The sequence below is a fragment of the Euprymna scolopes genome, chromosome 18, assembly GCF_053919585.1.
Source record: "Euprymna scolopes isolate OS-2025 chromosome 18, ASM5391958v1, whole genome shotgun sequence".
Taxonomy (NCBI): domain Eukaryota; kingdom Metazoa; phylum Mollusca; class Cephalopoda; order Sepiida; family Sepiolidae; genus Euprymna; species Euprymna scolopes.
In genome coordinates this window covers 23,155,578-23,176,283 of record NC_136499.1, presented here as the reverse complement: position 1 = coordinate 23,176,283, position 20,706 = coordinate 23,155,578, and the positions used below count along the sequence as shown (strand labels likewise).

The 20,706-nt window shown below is 42.1% G+C and overlaps 1 protein-coding gene and 1 pseudogene across 3 annotated transcripts in view; one reads left to right on the top strand and one right to left on the bottom strand.

Moving 5' to 3' along the window:
- The window catches only part of LOC145297523 (uncharacterized), a 609,211-nt gene that overhangs the window by 568,961 nt on the left and 19,544 nt on the right, over positions 1–20,706 (bottom strand). The window lies entirely within an intron of this gene.
- Positions 16,984–17,131, top strand: LOC145298006 (U2 spliceosomal RNA; annotated as a pseudogene).

Below are 20,706 nucleotides of genomic sequence, written 5' to 3'. Positions count from 1 at the left end.
TTAAAATGTAGTTAGCAGTATCAGGGACCCTACATGAACTGTCTAAGAGCTGGAATCGCCAATGATTAGCATCAAGTTAGAAATGGTTTTTATTTAACACCTGTTACTCTTTCCCTTGCTCTCCCTGGTAGTGCTTGGATTGATACAGATCTTTTTTTATAAAGAAAAAAAAAAAAAAAAAAAAAGATAAAGAGAAAAAAAATAAAATGAGCAAGCAAAAGAAGAGGAAAATGTTGACCGGACAAAAATCTGTTTTCTGTGGAGGCCAGAGTGGAGTGGTGAGAGAAGCTACCATGCCAGGTTTTGGAATATGAGGTGTTGCCAAAATGAAAATGGAGAGAAATAAATATCGGAAAACCATCCATTATAAATGACTATGGAAGGAGCAATTGGCATAGTGCGGAAGGATATACATGAAAGGATGGTCAGCGAGGAACCATTATTGGGTGCGCACACACAAACACAGAGGAAAAGACACTTACAAGGGGTGTTTCAAAAATAATGCCTCTTTAATTTTTTTTTTTATATTCCCCTCAAATGAATAAGAGGGGATTGCAAACTGAATGGTTATGATGATTGAACTTATGTATTCGTGACCTGAAAACTTAATCTCTTGCAAATATTAACGGCATAAGATTAAGAAAGCAACCCCGTCATAAACGCGTCAGAAGCAGAGATGAATCATTGAATTCCCGGAAAAAGTGCATCAAGAATGGTGGTGACTATGTAGAAAAATATGTTCTGAAGCACGGAAAGTCGCTCATTTTAATGGTGCCACTTTCATCTTAAGTCTTCAACTTTAAATTAAAAAATGGGAGGCTTTAGTTTTTTTTGTACTCCCTCTGATCCAATCGGGCAGAATAAAAAATAAGAGGCATTACTTTGGCACATCCCTCATATTATGCGATAGAATATGGTTAAGTGGATGCTGATGTGAGTGAAGTGATGGCTAGGTGCTAAAAGTGCCAATCTAGAAGTCACTATGGTAAATGGGCAACCTTGCACGCGGCTCAAATCCTGTCACGTCTATAGAATTTTAACTATGGATATTAGTAACCTTCATGTGATAGTTTTCATAAATATATGATCCTAGAAAAAAATTGGAGAAGCTAATGTCAAGAGAATTTTATTAAATTGAACAGTTGGCTAAAGAAAGTAAAAGATGGATCAAAGACATTTTTTTTAAGAAAAGAGCAGGAAATGAGCAAAGTTTCCTATTTTTTTTAGAAGGATAGAATTATTACAGAACATCCCAGAATTTTCTGCATAGAGTATTTGTGTAAATAAATAAAATACTTCACTCCACCCACAGAAAAAAATAAATAAATGCACCAGCCTCTGCTGAGACCAGACAAAAGTTATGGAAAGGTCAAGTAGAATGGAAGGCACCACTACTAGATGAGTGAAAGTATTGGGGAGGCTTATTGCCGCCCAAATTCCAGTTAAGACCCATGTTCATTGCCTGCGAGAAATCAATGGTAAGCATTTGTTGTGATAATGCAAATAAACTTGTAATATCACAACCAGTTTGCAAAGGTTATCGAAAGAGGTGAACAGTACTGGAAATCTGGGAAGACTCGTCACCGAAACTCCAGGGAATACCAGTTAGCCTGATGATAGCCTGTATAAGTACTCCTAGCGAGTACTAATATATTAATACTAATACACTGACCACATGAATTTCAAGTATGCCCTTCCCACATACATTCTATTCTAGAATCTCCAACAGTTCCCCACTATATACTTTCTGATTAGAGCGGAATCTTACGAATCCATTTCATGTTAGTAGACATGGAGGTCAACTCGTTATAATTATTTGGACACCAATATATAAAAGAATATTTTTCAAGTAGCTAAGCTTGAAAAGTTAAACATATTTGTAATTGTACGCTCGAAACAATAGTAAAATAACTCCGACTTGTATAAAGCACTTCAAATACTGAAAGATCTATTCATAATGTAAACTAAATGTTAATAAAATATACGGTCCTATTTTGGCAAGTGTAGAATCTCCCAATGACAACGAACCATGTACTCAAAATGAGTACAAAGATCAAGTGAGGGGTTGGTCCAAGTATAGAGAAGCAAGCCCGAAATTAATATATAACCACCACTTGTGTTACAGTATATGGAAATAAATTTGAAATGCAGCTTCAAACTCCAATCCATGATTATAATTATATTGTCATGTGCTAGGCTTCGTCACATAGGTTCCTCAGACTAGCCACATGGCACTTAAAAAAAAAAAAAAAAAAAAAAAAAAAAGATATAAAAGATAACAGTACTGCTAAGTTTGAAAAATCTCATGTCTTCATACCAAGAGTCCCCCTCTTTTTTGTTTTTCTTTTTTAATTGAAATTAAAAACAATAGAAACGAATATTTAATGAGATGTCTTTTTTTTTTTTTTTTTTTTTTAAAGCAACATGAAAATTAGTTTACATCACAACTGATTGCATCTTGTGAGGTTGAAATTGCTATTCTAATGAACTCACTCTTATAGAGGGAAATGGAACAATTTTATAAGTATATAAATTATGGATATCTATTATTAGGAGGAGGGGGGGGTGATAACCTCTGAAGTTAATTAACCAATCATTAAAAATTGTTATTAGACAGCCTCTAGGCATAAGGGTGGGTAATGTGGGCTTTTAGTTTTATTAAATAAAAAAAATTAAAAAAAAAAAAAAAAAAATGGTTTATTCTTTGATGAAATTTTAATTATATGTATTTGGTCCCCCGACAAAAGGAGGGTGGACTTGTAAATTCACTCTTGTCTGTATGTCCGCACTTTTCTCAATAAATATGCTTTGGAATTTTTTAAAATTTTGCACAAACATTAAACATGAGTAAAAAACAAAACAGATTTTCCGGAAAAACTGATTGCCCCACAAGGGATGTCTTTCGGGTTAAAATGGCTAAAATTAACACTTTTAGGCTTATTTAAAAAAAAAAAAAAAAAAAAAAAAAATGATGCCTTGAATTTTTATAAAACTTTCTGAAAAGTTCTAATTAATTTCTATATAATTTTGTTTGTCTACACTTTGCGATAACTCTTGGGCGTGCCCCAGGGACTCTTTTTAGAGCTAATAAAAACACTCCATTTTTGGGATTACTTTACTATATTTGTCCAAGATTTTCTGTGTACGTCTATTTAGCAATTTTGCATGGTGCTGAACTCAAATTTAAATATGTTATGGCCTTGGGGGGGGGGGGGGGAGCGATGATGGACTTAGACATTTCTCCTTTTACATGTTGTAGAACATGTAAAAAGAACATTTCCATATGGTAAGGCCTAAAACTGTCTCATTTGTTCATTTTCACCAGGATTTGACTTTTGGGGCTAAATGGGAGGGGGGGGGATGCCGAACATTTTTTATGCCTCGTTCACTGTGCACAGGAGACCATGTGTACTTAACTTGTTTTTTTTATGGAAATCGTTCCAGACAATATATGAAGCTACTTGATGTAAGGAATTGAAAAAAGTACTAGTTAAAACTAGTCTATGATAAGGGTTAGATGGATAAATTCCAACCCAGAAAATGGTCATAGAATGTCAAGACTAAAAGATAAAATAAGGTAAGCTAAATCTAAAGTCGATTTTTAGGCGTAATAATAGATGGTGGCTCTGTTTAACCTGGGTGCGCCAAGTTCAAACCCAGTTCATTCCACAAAAACTTTCAGAACCACACTTGACCTTGTGTTTAACCACTTGAAAAACATAAATAAAATAATCCTAAAATGTCAGCTTTTTAGAATATTTTAATACATAATGAGTACAATCATTTGAAAATCAAATATAAGATAGATGGACGAGTCATTCCATAGTTTTGAAACAATAAAATTTCTTGAATTTCAGTTTCTTCTGAGCCCCAAGCTACAAATTTTTGGTATTTGTCTATCATTTTTAAAATTTTTATAAAAATTAGGAGAAAAAAAAATAATAAAAAAATACATAAAATTTTAGTAGACAAAAGATTTAATGGAATAAATGGTACTTGTGCAGTTTTGGTACCATGTTGAAATAGTAACATTATTTTGAAAGCCATTCTTAACATGGGAAGGGGAGGGTGTTTTGTAATTATTCTGTGCTTCCACCTAACAATTTAATAACAAAGAAAGATATTGTGAAACTTTAATCTTAAAAAATTATTTTAAAATAGCACAGTACCAAAAATGCATAAGCACCAAATAAATCTCTTGATTTTAATTTTCCCCAAGTCATAAAATGGTACAAAACTTCTATTAAGTGAATTATTTTATTTTATTTTATTACTTTTATAAAACAAGTTTTTCAAGTCAATGTTACGCAGATATAAACAATTTTAGTTTGGCTATAGGCAGCGGGTGGAGGTTAGGGGTATGTCTCGTTCCTCATGAAGAACGTATGCATCAGTTGCTGTTCTAGAAAAGAAACATTTTTTTGGCTATTTTTAAAATTTTCTTTTTACTTTTTTGAAAAACTGCAGCAAAGAGTACAAAGTTGAGAAGGGCAGAATGGCTAAAGGGTGATGCATGGATAGACGAATAATTTTTATGTAAATTATGGAACAGAAGAAATACAGACATCAAAGCAATCCAATAAGTTTAACAAATTTGAAATAATGAAACACTATTACTAATAGAGATTTGTTATTTGCTTGAAACCACAACTAAACTATTACTTCTATTAATTGAACTATCTTTTAATGGGGGTGGTAGTGGTAGGAATATATATTTCATTGTCATGAGATTAGCCCATCAGATATTAGCTTCTACTTATCAGGAAGGCTAATGTAGTACATGTTCATTCGTCATATCCTGCTCCCAAAGATTACCTTTCTTTTAAGGAGGCAATACACTAAGCAAAAATATACGCAACTTCAAAAGATGCATCCAGTTAAGAAAAGATTTACATGAAAAGTCCGATTTAATAATCAAAAAGCTAATAAAGGAAATACTTTTATATTAAGCCTATTGCTTCTTTCAAAACGTACGTATTAGAGCTTATTGCTTCTTTTGTAACAGAGCTTATTTTCATTTGTCTTCTTGGCTTGACTTCGCAAATGAAGATCCTATGAAGGGGGCTGTCCACGTCGACATCAGGCACGCTTGTGGTTGACGAGCCCGATGCGGGACAAGTAAGTTTTGGCCACAGCCGCTGAAATCAAAAGTCATGTCAGGGATGGCTGACGAGGCTTCCCGGATCTTCCTCTTGCAGCATTTCTCCTGTACATTCTGTGTGAGAGACTTCAAAGGTGGTGACAACCTAGTGGACAGTGCGTCACCAGGTGTCATGGTCAGCAGTGAGAACAGACCACTGGTGGTGGTCAATGTGGCAGTCAGAGGGACTTCTTCAGAGAGTCTTTATATCGTTTCTTTAGTGCTCCTCTGTTATGGCGGCCAGAAGAGAGTTCGTTATATAGGGCTATCTTGGGAAGGCGATGATCCTCCCTTCTGAAGATGTGCCTGGCCCAGCGTAGCTGCGACTTCAGCAGCATGGCCTCGATGCTGGTGATCTCCACTGCTCGACGACTTCAACATTTCATTTGTAGCATAATCGCATCGATACAGCAAATCTCATTATATAACCAAAATTAAGCAACATAGAACCTGACCAGTCCCAAATCGGTGATAATTTGGGAATACTAGATGCTGTATGTCATCTTCCAATGCCCAGAATATAAATGCAGCTGGAGGCCTCTTGTAAATTTGATATTTTTTTGTAAACTTCCTTTGTTGGGAGAAGCTGCTTTAGTCTGCCCAGGACTAACACCACACCAAATATTAACGGTTAGTGTTTTTATTTAATTTTATTTTTTTTTTACCTATTGAAAATTTGGGTTTATAATGTTAAGGGTGGGTGATTATTAGGTTTTATAGTCAATTGTTTGGTCATTTTATGTCCAAACTGTACAAATGATTTGTATAAAAATGGTCTGTATATTAATTTGCTTCATAAGTATATTGTTTGATGAATGCAGCGGGTTGGTTGGTTGTTTTTGTTTTACGGCATATCAACCCTTTTCGGGGTATTTAATGCCGAATCCAAAGATTTTGAAGAAAAAAATTTTAATAGAATATATTCGTTGTTTTCAAGTCGGTTTCTATTTAACCCATAGTTGGAACCCTAACAGGTACTACCACTCTGGGTCAGAGTGGACCTGGGAGCAATGGTAATTAAAGGGTGGCTCCACACTCTCTAAAGCCCACAAGCTGAGACCTCACCACTGGATATAGTTTAAGGTCATATCCAGGACCCCCATTGAGGGACTTTTACCCTCTACAGTCAGTGTATTCTAATGCCCCACCGACAGGGCAAAATGCAGCGGGAGTTTTTGAAATTAGTAATCGTTGTTTGAGTAAAGCACTACTTTTTGAAATGTGTATATGAAGACAGTGAATAGGCTTAGGATGCTGCAATAGTGAATTTAATATGCAAAAGAGTTGCAAGTGAGTAATATGATATAAATAAGCAAATATTTTGGTATATAGTGCAGTTCAGACTTTGAAATGCGTACTGAGGATCGTGGAAAGATGAAAAGACTTTCGTGCCTACCAACTAGTTTTGATAATTAGGTAGAATCAAACCCGAAGCCCTGAGACAAAGTTGGAAAATAAAATGTGAAAAACACATGACATGTTAACCACTCGGCCAGCAAGAATGAGTTACTGAAAGAAGTTTGAATTTATTTAAGAGAATTGATAGGTGCCCGCATTAAATGACGTCAAGCGGAAGTCGTAGAGTTAACATTTTGTGCGAGCGTTACGACGACGACCTAAGCAATAGCTAATCAGCAGTGAACATTTTCTGCGGGACAGTTTTTAATGAGGTCAATAACCAGATTTGTTTGTTTTTACCTAACTTTGGGGGAAAACAGCTCCCTCGTTTATTAGAGGAGTGGCTCATCTTGCAACGATCTGATATGACGACGGTAAGCCGACATTAACCAAACGTTACATCGCTTTCTAGAGACCACTGGCCCTGGGCCACGATTCGGATTGAGTTTCACTTTTTTTTTAATACCGAAAAATGAAAGCAAACATGCGGCGATCCCAAAATGTCGAATATTTAACGTTTCAAAGTCGGACAAATTAAATAGACAGGCGACCCCCGTTGTTAAGTCGTAGATATTATCATTTAGACAGCATATAAAGTTTTAAAAATGAGTGACGGCCTCGAGAAGCCGCCAGAAAAAAGCCTTTTGCAGACATACAGAAAAAGCGAACATACATACATTTTTGCTTTTATATATATATATATAGACTATCTGGGAGGGAGGGTATACCTGGTGTTGCCCGGGTGTGGTGAGGTGGAGGGTAAATCAAAACAAAAATAAAATGGAAAATAAAGAATAAGCCAACAAAATTAACCTGTTTAAATGTTAAAACATTAAAAATCGGAGGAAAAAAAATAACAACGAACATAGAAAAATAAAAAGGAAAAATGTCCGACATGTTGGCAAGAAGTGCCACCTTATAACGATGCTGTCACTATAACCACTACTCTACGATCATTTTTGTATTTAAACTAATTCAAGAAAAGCGTTTTTCGCGCATGCGTGGTTGGCTAAATTGTCATGAAGGAAAGATTTTTTGCTACCCTTCCCTCATTGTAAACCTTTATTTCTATAGAAAATAGTTGACCATTTTTTTTCTAATTTTCACATATTATTCGATAGAGACAGTACCATTTTCGACCTGGTCTAATGCCGCTGAGAAAAATTTTAGGCAGACATACAAATATACAGACATATATACATTTAAACAGACAGGTGAGATTTATATAATAGACTAGCCTGGATGCCCAGCGTTGTCCGGGTGTTTGGAAATGTGTAAAAAAAAAATGGTAGTAGACAGGCAGGCTTGCACCAGTGACACGAAGGCGGAAAAAAAAGTGAAAGAAAACCTGACGTCTTACCCCTACTCCAGGACGCGACCGGAAATGTAAAGTGTTCAAATATAACATAGTCAATCAAAAAGATGACTTGCAGAAATCGCGTTGCTTTTAAACCTCCCACGAAGGTCGTTTTTAATGTGGAGGAAAACCAGCCCCCCCCCACCCACCCCCCAAAAAAAACAGCGGGCACTCTGGCCATATCCAAATAAATAGAGATTGTCTCAGTACGAACGGTTTTCTCTACATTGACCAAGGACTAATCACAGAACATATACTATCCGGGCGAAGGCCGAGAGTTTGCGGTTGCGTTAGATTAGTTTTGCTTTATTTATATGAAAAAGACAAACAAATACTCGAAATGAGGGAATTTTTTTAAAACTATCAAAAAAAGATAGAAACGATGTCTATTTGCAAATCTGAGATATTACGATCTAGGAAGTATAAGAAAATTTCTCACGGAATCTAACCGACACAAGAACCCCGACAAACGCTCGTGCCCATTTATTTTTCCTTTTATATATTAGACTAGGGGAGGGGATACCCGGCGTTGTCCAGGTGTTTTTGGGTGTGTGTGGTCAGGTCAGGCAGGGGTGTTAATGAAAACCTAAGAATAAGCAAAGTAAAAAAAAAAAACGAACGTTAAATCTGAAAACACGTGAAAAATGGCTTGAATAACCCTGCTTCAATATTAAAATTTTAAAAAATCGAAAAAAGAAAAGGGAAAAAAGACATTCGAACCCAAAACCTTTAGATAATGAGGCCGCGCTCTAAGCAACTGAGCTAAGACGACGTCAACGAAATTGTGTCAGTTTTTCGAATATTTAAACTAAATCAGGTTACGACGTCGTATGACGCATGCATAGAACCAAACTCGTCATGAAAGGATGGTTTTTGCTGACCGCTCCCCTGTAGAAAACTGCTGATTTCAGAGTGAAGAAATTAACGTTTTTGGCCAATTTTTCAATATTTGTTGGGCGAAGGTTGAAAGTTTAAAATGATACCGATCTGGCAATAATCCGTGACCCGTGTCGAAAGTTTTTGCGAGACATAAACACACACACATACAAACAAACACACACATACATACATTTTCGCTTTTATATATAGATTCCTTGAGGAATAAAGCTAACACTTTCTTTCCAAATTAGTAAATAAAAGTCGACCCCCCCCCTCACATACACACACGTGCCAGACATAACCTGCCTCAGCTGGGCTCTGTGGACAAATTTATCTTTGATAACAAATATTTCCATTTATTAGCCAAACCTATGTAATTTTTAGAATATGACATCTTCGTTCTGTGACAAGTACTTACATCATAAAGATTTTCCTGTATTTGTTTAAAATAATTTAAATATGCACAGATCTTTGAAGGTATAAACATTAGAATTTCTTCAGATTGTTTTTTTTTTTAAACAGCTTTTGTTAAAAAAAAAAAAAAAAAAAAAAAGAAAAACAAGAGCATTTTAGTGTTTAAATAATTTGACTTTGTTCAAAAAAATAAAATAATGGTTGAAAAGATTTTTAGCCGCGTGCAAGCGACTATAAGTCACTTCGGTCAGTCGGTCGATCTGTCCGTAATACTTTTGTGCTTGGCCTTTTTGGTTAAGATCAAAGGTCTGTTGTTAATAGATGCTGTTCTTAGCTTTTTAAGCTTTTCTTGGTCAAGATCAAAGTGTAATATCTGTTCTGATACCTACATCGTGCGAGGCAGTGCTGTTCTGGAGACACATTCTCGTGCCCGGAACACCTGACAAGCTTTTTGGGTCGCGTTCTGTCCGCACCCCCACTTTGTCTGTCTTTCTCTGCTCTCCCCCTCCCCCACGGGGGGGGGATCCGAGCTGATAATTTACGACCTTCCCGCGAGGGAGGGTCGGAAACACCTTCTCTCTTCCCTCCACTAACTTCCCACTCCCTCTCTCAGTTCTATCTCCCCTCTTGCCGCCTTTTGGCGCCACCTCTTTTTGGCGCCAAAGTTGGCTCCCCACTTTGGACGCTGATTCCACGTCACTTTTTTCAGTGATTTTTTTTAAAAAGAGGGACCCAAAACGGACACCCCCAGCCCGGGGGCCACCAATATGGATAGCCTCAGCCAGGGGCCCACCAATATGGATACCCCCAGCCAGGGGGCTACTGCTCCCCAAGAGGACGAATCCCCAACAGGAGAAAAAACAACTGCTGATGGGGCGTACCGCCCGGGTATGACACCATTGGACGCTCCCCAGGAGGGGGAAAATTTAACAACAGCTCCCCCCGAGGGCGACTCCCCCCAAAGGGGAGCAAAACCAAAATCGGTCGTAGCATCTCACTCCAACCACAAAAAGGAGGAGGTGCCAGACCAAAAGGACAATAAAGGGGACAGCGCTCCCCAGGAGGGCTGCTCTCCCAAAAGGGGAGCAGATCAAGAAAATGAGGGGGCATACCGCCTGGACCTCACAAACGAGGAAGGGGCAGATGGCCTCAAAGTAAACAAAAAAGATCATGCTCCTCAAGAGGCCGACTCCCCAAAACAGGAAGCTGCTCCCGAAAAAGACACTAAAAAGGGAGCCGCCGCCCAAAAATGTGACACTCCCACAAAAGGACTGACCAGGACATCTGGGGAGGCAGGAAGCGTCGCCAATAAACAGGCAGGGGCGACCTCCATAAAAGACCAAAAATGGTCTAACCCCACTAAAGACCCCATACCAACACCAACAAGAGGGTTTGCATGGGGGAAGACCATAGAAAAACAACTGTCCCCTCAAGAGTATAGAGACCTGTACCTGACAAAATACAGACAATACATAGAGGGGGCAGATATAAAACCCATACCAGGTGCCTGGGAGGCAATTGAGGGCAAAGTCCTGTCCTTTGCCATTTCCGATATACCGGAAAACCGCCTCCTAGGGATGAAGAAGGAAGACATGGCGGGGCTCCTCCACAAACTTAACATCCCAGTACTATACCTGTACCAGAGGAGCTTCGCTGTGTGGGACATCCTCCTACCCACCAAGGATGATGCGGAGAGACTCTCCCTCCAAGAAATAAAGCATGGGAGAGTCAAACTAATACCTGAATACCAGGGCAAGAGAAGGACTCGGGTGCAGGTATTTAATGTGCCAACCCAAATACCTGCGGAAGTATTAGGATGCCTCTTCAGCCAGTACGGTGAGGTAGAACAGGTGACCCCAGTACAGTCAAAAACTGGGACTCACCTGGGCTGCTACACAATAGCAATGAGGCTGAAGAGGGAGGGTGTTCGAGCCATACCACCGCTGCTGACATACAAAGACGCCAGCATAACGGTAGTGGTGGAGGGCCGTCGTCCACACTGTTGGTTCTGCCAAAAGCAGGGCCACATGGCTAGGAGTTGCCCCCAAAGGGTAACCCCTAATCAAACAACCCAAAAGGTGGTCACAACCCCTGAGACAACGCCCGCACCAAAACAGGCGGCAACAACCCCTGCAACTGCAGCACCAACCCCAGCTCAAAGGAAAACCCAAACCACCCAGGAGGCCAAGGGGGAAGAATGGAGCAAGGTAGTGAGACAAAAGCATAAACACATAATCCCTTCTGCCACCGTCCCACCACCAGCCCAAAAATCGAGACAGGAGCCTCTGCAAATGCAGCAACAACAGCCACCGCAGCCAATGCAGCGGAAACTGCAGCAACAACTACTGCAGCAGCAAAATCAGCAACGACACCAGCGAGAGCAGCAACAACAAAAACAGCTGCAGCAGCAAATAGAGGAGCAGACACAACCAACGGTCCCCACACCAATCGAGACGGGGATCAAGTGGAGAAAAGACTGCTCCTCTGAGGATGAATCCGCAAGTGAGAGGGAGAGGAACTCAACCTCACCGCTCCCCGGTTCATTCGAAAGAATGAAAAAGAAAAACAAAAGAAGAAAAGAGGAAGAAAAGGTGGCCCCCACTCCCTGTGAACATACACCACCCCTAACAACAAAATCCACTTCCACCCCCAAACCACACACCGCACCAACACCAGACACCACACAAACACCCGTCCCCACACCAAGGCAAACTGAGCCACTACCCCAAAAAGAAAATGAAAAGAATGAACCGAGGGAGAGGAGAGATTCCTCTGCCTCTTGCAGACCAAAGGTCCTTGCCCCTGAGGAACTATGTAATGTAGACCCTCTATCTGTGGCCACAGACATTTCCCATCGGCAGAGGAAAAACTTAAAACCTCTGCTCGATTACAAACAGATAGAGGGGAAAGATGTAAATATCCCCTCAAATTTCCCGGACACCCCACTCCTAATAACTTTTGTCAGAACTCCAGAGGCCTGCAAGACCAACTTGTGGACAAGGCTGCAGGCCGCTGAAGGGGCGTTTCCAGGAATTGAACTGGTGAAAAAAAAATGACCCTTCTCTTGATGAACTGTCAAAACAATGCAAGGGAAGGGTCCCCGTGTTGGTCCATCCGTCACTCTACAGGGCCATAAAATTAATTTATCCTTTGGACGTCGGCGGCATTGTGAGAGAAGGTCAGGATATGAAAAACCTGACCACCTTGAGCATGGCACATAATGTCGGCGTCCTCTCCCCAGCTGACTTCGGAGCTGAGTGTGACACACCCTAAGGTAGGTACCATGGCTTTGAATTTGGCTAGTTTGAATGCGAGGGGCTTGAGATCACCGGGCCGGACGGCTCGCCTCCGGCACGACCTCTTGTCCCTGGGAGTGGATGTGGCTGCGATTCAGGAGACGCATTTTGTTTCCTCTGTGGACTGTCAGGTGCTGGCCAGAGATTTTGAGGTTTTCTCAGCATATGGCAGCCCGCGGGGGAAGGGAGTTTCCGTGCTGGTTAAACGTACCCTGTCGGCGACGGTCGACGTTGTCCATAGAGATGCGGTGGGCAGGCTGGTTGTGGCCGATGTTGCCGTGAAAGATTCTGTGTTTCGGGTGATCGCGGTTCATGCGCCCAGCACCGCTCGTGAGAGGGTCTCATTCTTCAGTCAGCTTGACGCGTTTGTAGATTGTCGGAAGCGGGTAGTGCTAATAGGAGATTGGAACGCCATCTTAGACCCCGAGATAGATAAGGTAGGAGGCGATGCTAGAGGCTCGGAGAGGTGCGAGTCCAGCCTGGCTGATCTGATGGCTAGATGCGGTCTGGTCGACAGGTTTCGGTTCGAGCATCCGGGGCGGGAGATGTGGACGTGGACCAATAGCGTTTCCTCCTATCCAAATACCTATTTGGACAGGATGTTAGTTAGGAGAGGCGAAGTAGACTTCTTATCTTGTCCCACGTTCACTTGGCTAGGCCAGACGGACCATAAATTAGTTATGGCCCGGCTGAAGCTAGGTAATAGGCCTAAGTTAGCGGGGTACTGGAGATACAAGACTTCCAAGATCAGTTAAGAGAATTGATTAAAAAGGCACTAGTGGGGGCGGTTACCGGGAGTAAGTGGTGGTTAGGTCTCAAAGCCAAGATCAGAAGCTTCTCCGTCAAGTATGCCCAGCGCCTCGCACTAGATAAGGCCAAGACGAAAAAGCAGCTAGAGCAGAAACTAGCCCAGGCTACGGGGGAGGGTGATAGGGTTAGTCAGGAACTAGCTAAGCAGGACCTTCTACGCGAGACTAGCGAGCGTTACGAAGGCCAAGTAGTTAGAGCTAGGCTTAGAAAGATAGGCAACGAAGCAGTCAATTCTGATGCAGACGTGCGCCGTGAGGTTTCTATGCGTGGCTCGGACAAATATATTGCGAAAGTCAAACATCCGGATGGACGCACCCTGGAATCGACTCGGGAGATCTGCGAGGGGTTTCGGGAACATTTTGAGAAGCGTTTTACGCAGCAGCCCGATCTTTCGGTCCTTGAGTTTAGCGACTATTTGGCCGACTCTCCCCGCCTCGAGGTGGCTAGAGCGGCTGGTTGCGAGGGCCGGGTGACGGAGCGGGAGGTCTTTACTGCGCTGAAGCAGGTCAGCTGTGACAGATCGCTAGGACTTGATGGTCTGCCATACGAACTGTACTTGAGGCTGTCGCCCATGTTTCTGCCTCTTCTGACGGATATGTTCAACCATTGGTTTGCTCAGGGATCCATCCCAGGGCAGGTGACCAAGGGAGTGATCACATTGCTGAAGAAAGGTGACGGGCATGGAGGGGAAGAGTTAGACGACTACAGGCCCATAACTCTGCTAAACACAGAGTTGAAGATTTTGGCCAAGGTCCTGTCGAATCGGCTGCAGGTTGTTATCGACGAGTTGGTTGAACCGGAACAGAACTACGCTGTGAAGGGGAGATCGATTCAGAACAACTTGCACCTGATCCGCACGATCCTAGAGGGGGGAATAGATGACGACACGGAAGCCGCGCTGATAAACTTAGATCAGTCCAAAGCTTTCGATAGGGTCGACCATCGTTTCCTGGCATCTGTCTTAGAGGCCGCCGGTTTTAAACCGGACTTTTGCAAGTGGATCTCCATAATGTATCGACAGCCCATGGCTGTCGTGCAAGTCAACGGAAAGCGCTCGAAACCCTTTGTTATCTCTCGGTCGGTTCGTCAGGGGTGTCCACTGTCGCCCCTGCTTTATGTCCTGGCTTTGGAGCCTCTTCTCCGCAAGCTGAGACATGGGGAGGCAAATTCGGCCCTGCGCGGAATGGCTCTGCCTGGCGGCTCAGCTGCCAAGGTATCCGCGTTCGCCGATGATGTCACGATCTTCGTGTCGGGCTTCAGAGACATTGAGGTCGTGTCGGAGGCACTCACACAGTACGAAAGAATCACGGGGGCCAAGATAAACTGCAACAAGTTGGTAGGACTGCGGTTGGGCGCATGGAGTGGCAACGCAAACCTCCCTGCGCCCTTCAGCTGGACAGATGGCCCGGTCCGGATCCTCGGCGTGTGGTTCGGACCGGGTCTCCAGCTTGACAAGAATTGGTTGGAGGTACGGTCAAAGGTGGAGGCTGCAGTCAATTCGTGGCTTCCTAGGAAACTTTCCTTAAAGGGTAGAGCTGAGGCGTGCGCCACTCACGTCTTTCTTCTCATCCTTTACCGACTGGCCGTACTTCCCCTGCCTGCACAACACCTAAAAGCTCTTGTCGAACTCTTGTCCTCGCTCCTTTGGGACAGAGGAAGACACTGGGTGAGCAGACAGGTCTGTATTCAACGTCCGTGTGAGGGAGGCTTGGGAATGCCGGACTTGAAGTGTCATCGAGATGCTGAGAGGCTTGCCTTCCTGAGCCACTATATGCAGGATGACCAACCGTGGCACCCCGTGGTTATTGCCGCCTTCCCCGACCTCGTTCTCGACCCTTCCATCGAGAGCCGTCGCAGGCCGCGGGGAGAATCTGCCTACATGAAAGAGTGCCGAGCCGCGCTAAAACGACTACCAAGGTCCAGTGACCTTGTGACTGCTACCCGTAGGGAACTCCACATGGATCTAGTGAAGGGGGCCGCTGACGACCCGCTATGCGTGCGTTTGGGGTGTCAGCAGAGTGAGATCCGCTCCGCGTGGAGCTGGGCGCCAGGTTCGAGTCATCTGAACAATTCAGAGTTCTCTCTGACCTGGCGATTGGCCCGAAATGCACTTCCACTCAACAACATACAATGCAGTTCCGGGTTTTTGGAGTCGCCTGATTGTCCCCGTTGTGGGACAACGGCCGTAGAAACTACGGATCACGCTTTCTTCGATTGCCGCGAACTCCGCCAGTACTGGTCGTATGTCAGCCGAGTGACGGCTCGCATCAATCCTGAGCATCCTCGCCCAATTACTGTATCCAATGTTGTGGACAACGTGAGGCCGCCGTGGGACCGGGAAAGACAAATGGTCTACGTTACGATCCTGGCCGTGGCGAGAATGGTGATTTGGACGTCGCGTCTGCAAGGTTGCCGGGGGGGGTGTTGTCTTTTTCTGATCAAGATCTGATCGCGTTCTTTAAACACCAACTACGGGTGAAGATCAGATGTGATAGAAGAAGGCTGCATCGCGCGGCATTTGACAGAAGATGGATACATGTGGCAAGTCTGTGTGTACGAAGAGGAGCCAAATTTGAATACGTGTTCCTCGCCTAGGTGTGGAACGCGCAGTTCTGTAAAGTTAAATTAAACAAGTAGTCTCTCAGCTAGCTGAGTGTGTGTTCCATCCCTCCCCGATTAGGAAGCCTCCAAGATCCCCATCCCTTCTTACCTGCAATTTTTGTTTTCACCCCTTCCTCTAAATTTTACCCATCTTGGAGAAAAAGAAATACAAACTAACCTCCATCCCTTACCCACAAAAATTTTCTTTTCTCCATTCACCCCCATCTAGAGGGCATCCCCACCTAGAGACTGACCCGCAGAAGCGAGGTTCCTTTTACAAACCTAGTGGAACGGGCAGTCTATCAACTAGACGGGATTGGGAGGGTCCTACTAATCACCTTTTGTTTTTTCTTCCCCCGCCCTCGATACAAATGAATTATTGTACCATTTTATTGTTATCTTTTTTGTTTTTACACGTCAATAAAAAATGTTTTAAAAATTGGGAGTTACTAGGACGTCTCCCAATATGAAAGGGTGAATGCGGTATTATGGTGAAAGAAGATACTAGCTGGGAGAAACTTTTGACTTTGTTTAGTTCTGGAGTGACAAGGATGACCAACGACCCCCAAAATCCCCCCTTTTTAGTTGGCCATGTGCCTAAGTATTTTGTTCATCATTAATTTTGACTGTATTTTTTAACATGAATAAAAGATTTAATATCTCAAAGTGTAGTATCTGTTCCGGCAGATACTGCAAGCTATGACTAGCTAGGACTAGCAAAGACCAGATGTGGGGGCAACCTCACATGCCTGACCTTTAACCAGCTCCCATTTCCCACCTCTCGGGAGCTGGTCCCCCCTTTCCCTTCCCCCTCCCTTCACTCCTCACATTAAAAATTGGCCTTGTGCCTAATTTGCTCGGTGGGGGAGCAAATAAATACCATCTGTTCCGACAGATACTGCAAGCAAAGATCATATGTGGGGGCAGCCTCACATATAAGACCTTGGTCAATGTAGGAGCAACCCTTCATACCAATTGTCGCTATTCAGCTCCCCTACTCCCCGGGGAGTTGGTCCCCATTTCCCCTTCATTCCTCACACTGGGGATCGGCCTTGTGCCTAATTTGCTCGGTGGGGGAGCAAATAAATACCCTTTTCTTGGCCTTTTGGCCAAGATCAAAGTGTAGTATCTGTTCCGACAGATGCTGCACTTAAGATAATTTGTACCAGTCAATGGAGGGGAAACCCTCTATACTGGGACAATTATTATTTTTGGTAACCAGAGTGCCCCCTTTTTGGGGAGCTGGTTTTTACCTCACATTAAAAACGGCCTTGTGCCTAATTTGCTCAGTGGGGGAGCAAATAAATACCATCTGTTCTTACTACATGCTGTACTTGTGATATAAAGTGGGGGATCACTTTTCTGTATTAATTGTAAAATGATCACCCACTTTACAACCAGAAAGTCTCAAAGCCATTCAAGTCATTCTCCAGATCATTCAAGTTGTTTTTGAAGGATTCCAGTTATTTTTTAAGCAAGTCATTCTTAAGGTCATTCATTCAAGTTCATTAAAGTCATTTACTTTTTATTTATTTAAGTCATTTCAGCCCATTTTTTGGTTATTTTAGTTTATCTTTAAGAATTTCATTTCAATCCTACATTCACGCATTCATTCATTACACGAGAGCACGCGATTAATGGCTATCGGCCTAGTTCATTCAGTAAATAGCTTTAAAAGATATGTTCGGTGAAAAAAAAAAAAAAAAACACACAATCATCAAAAGATAAGTGTTTCATTATTTCTAGTTGCCACTTGGAAATGTGACCGTTTCCTTCACAACATAAAGCCCTGCCCAGTGAACCCCCACAAAAAAAAAAAAAAGAAGCTTTTCTAAGTTTTAAATATATTTCATCCAGGATACCTCTGATCAAGAATTTATCAACTTTTATGGAGTTTGTTTTGTAGTTTGACTTTCAGCTGAACATACAGACAACTGCCTTTTTTGTATAATGAAGGCGTCAACATTTATTAAGGCTGAAGACAACTTGAAAATAAGGGTCAATGAGAGATAGAATGATGGAGTAGATTATGAGAGAATTGCTAATGAATGGAACCTGGAGACAGTTTTTAAGCATTTATTAGCATTAAATTTGAAGACGAATGTTACAATGTTTTCAGGCAATCTTGTATCAGTGCGTTCTACAGATAAAAAATTCTTAAGAAACTTTGTTCATAGAAATTCTGTTTGATGTTAGGCACACGGAAGAAAACCGTTCTTTACAGTGGTGGTAACTAGACGAGTACTTGCTGTGAAAAATTTTAAAAGAGAAACCAAAGATTTAAGCTAAGAATAGAGAAAAACTAGCACCATCTATTCTACAACAAATGACTAAAAAAAGAAAATAAAAAGTGTACTTCATTTGAGGACATCTTGTCTCATGGCATGTTCATGTCGTGTTCTCCATAGGCTTCGGTTCATTGTTGGTCTGATTCCTCTGAAGCATCACATGATCTTGAACCTGGCAGAATACAGGAGATGAGTTGCCATTACCTTCCCCAGCGCAGTCGCATCTGACTCACCTGCTTGCACCTATCCGTTATCTGTAGATCATCCGCATAGCTGCAGTTAAATAACGTAACGTTGACCTGCTAGAGATTCATCCGCCTACTGCTGCCAATGTCAAAGTTACCTTCTTCTAGATACATGTCTTAACTAAGACTAGGTTTGCATCTTTCCCAGTGAATTAATGCACCTCCAGATACCAACATGGAAATTTCTTATGACTCGGCACAGTACATACAGCGCCTATCCTTCCCAAATAGTCACCCATCTGATACTGGCCAGGCTCATCATTGCTTAACTTTGGTGATCTGGTGGGCACCGGTGTGTCAATGAAATTATGACGTATACGATGTAATTAGATTGCACGCCATTAGTGAACTCCAAAGATGGAACGCAGACTGATAAGCCTTTCAGCTGTAAAATGGGAGAAGCTAGGTAAAAATAGAAATTTACATGTGCAAACATTATATCTACACTGCCCAAAGATCAGGTATAAACTAATGATATTAATATCAATAATGATGATGACGAAGAAAAGTACCAAGACTTAAAAAAGGGTGATAAAAAGATTGTGGAAGTAGAAGTTGTACCTGTGGTGATGGGAGCCCTGGAAAGTGTGACAAAATAGTTTGAAAAGTATACAGAGAAAATTGGGATCCATTGAAATGTTGGAGTACTTCAGAAGACTGCCTTGTTGAGAACAGGTAGAATTTTGCAGAAAGTACTCGAAGACCGAGAAAAGAAGATGCTGATCTGCCTATCAGCATAGAATCAACAGTAACACAGCCTGTTTGCGGCAGTCTTCAGCTCTTACAGACCAGTTTATTTCAAATGCAGCGGTACATACGTAATGCCGAATCTCTTTAGCAAGTTATTGTCACAAGGAACATTAACTGGATTGATCATGCTCTTCAACATCAATGAAACAAATTCATCAATTCAACCAATTCCATTTTGAGGCTGGAAGAAGTGGTATGCTGACCAACTCATAACATGGCTCAGAATGGTGAAACAGAATGCATAACTCATTGGTCAACACATGAGTTACACTTCAGTGGAATCAAGACTGGCTATCATTTGTCTCAATGCTGGCAACTGACCACCATGTTTGGCTGTACCCTCATTCAGAATTCGGTGAATTCAGTGGAAGAAGTTGGCTCAATCAACCAAGGGTAAATGCTGTAACAAGCCTATTTCAATATTTTTGGCATAAAATGGACTGGGTAGGTATTTACCTCCCTCTACCCGCAAGGAGGAAGAGGGGGGTAGTGACACAAGGCCAGAAAGTGAGAGGAATAAGCTAGCGCCCCTAAAGGTGGCGCATTTTGGCTCAGCATAAAAAAGAAGGGTCTGAATATCTCCATCAGCATTCTCCAGTGAGGGCACCTCAGACAACAAAAGCCGAGAGGTAAGGCTTGGGAGGGTGGATCCCCTAGGGTTACCCAGAGCATTTGCCTCAGCCCAACAGGTAAAAAGCCACCAAAATGAACCTCAACTGGCGTGCAACACTAATCACAAAAGAATATCAAACGAATGATGCGAACTGATGGCTTAATAAATGTACTAGGTATGTTCACAAAAAAATTGGATGATTATATTTATAGCCAGGGGTGATAAGAACGAACCAATCGGGTACCAGAATCACTGTATAGAATATATACTGAATCTCTTTGAATTTTTCAGTCATAGCTTTTTGTCTCAACATAAGACAATTGCAGATCCTGACTAAATTTATACGACTATTCTTACATTCCAAACTTCTGACTGGATTAATGCTAATTTTTGCTTGGGACAACTATATTCAATATTCGCAGTTGGATATTTTTTTTATATTATATATGGTAGAGTTATTTCAATTTGGACGAAAATTGTCAAAATTGAAAATATTTTCAAATTTTCACCAGCTATAGGCAAATAATTCCACCGACTCGTGGATGACTTTGGAAAGGCAAAAGCTTAAGGAATAAGCCCTAACAAAATAATCCGGTTTGGAGTCTCGATAGGCGGATGGTGAAGCACTGCAAAACCTTTCCGACAACTCTTGCAGCTGTGCTGGCTCCAACAGTATGGACTTACCTTTTTCGGACTGTCTGCAATGCCGAGAGGGGAAGAGGAGGAAACCCTGCTAACTGGGCAAACCTGTCTCCTTAGTCTCAGGCCTACATACAGAGCACCAGCCTGGATGCAGAATGCTATTGTATCATTAGACAGAAAGTTGCCATCAGAGTTTTTGGGGGGGGGGGTTTTGCTACCCCTTTTTGGATCATTGTTCTATTACACTCAAAAGGATTGCATCAGGAGTCAAAT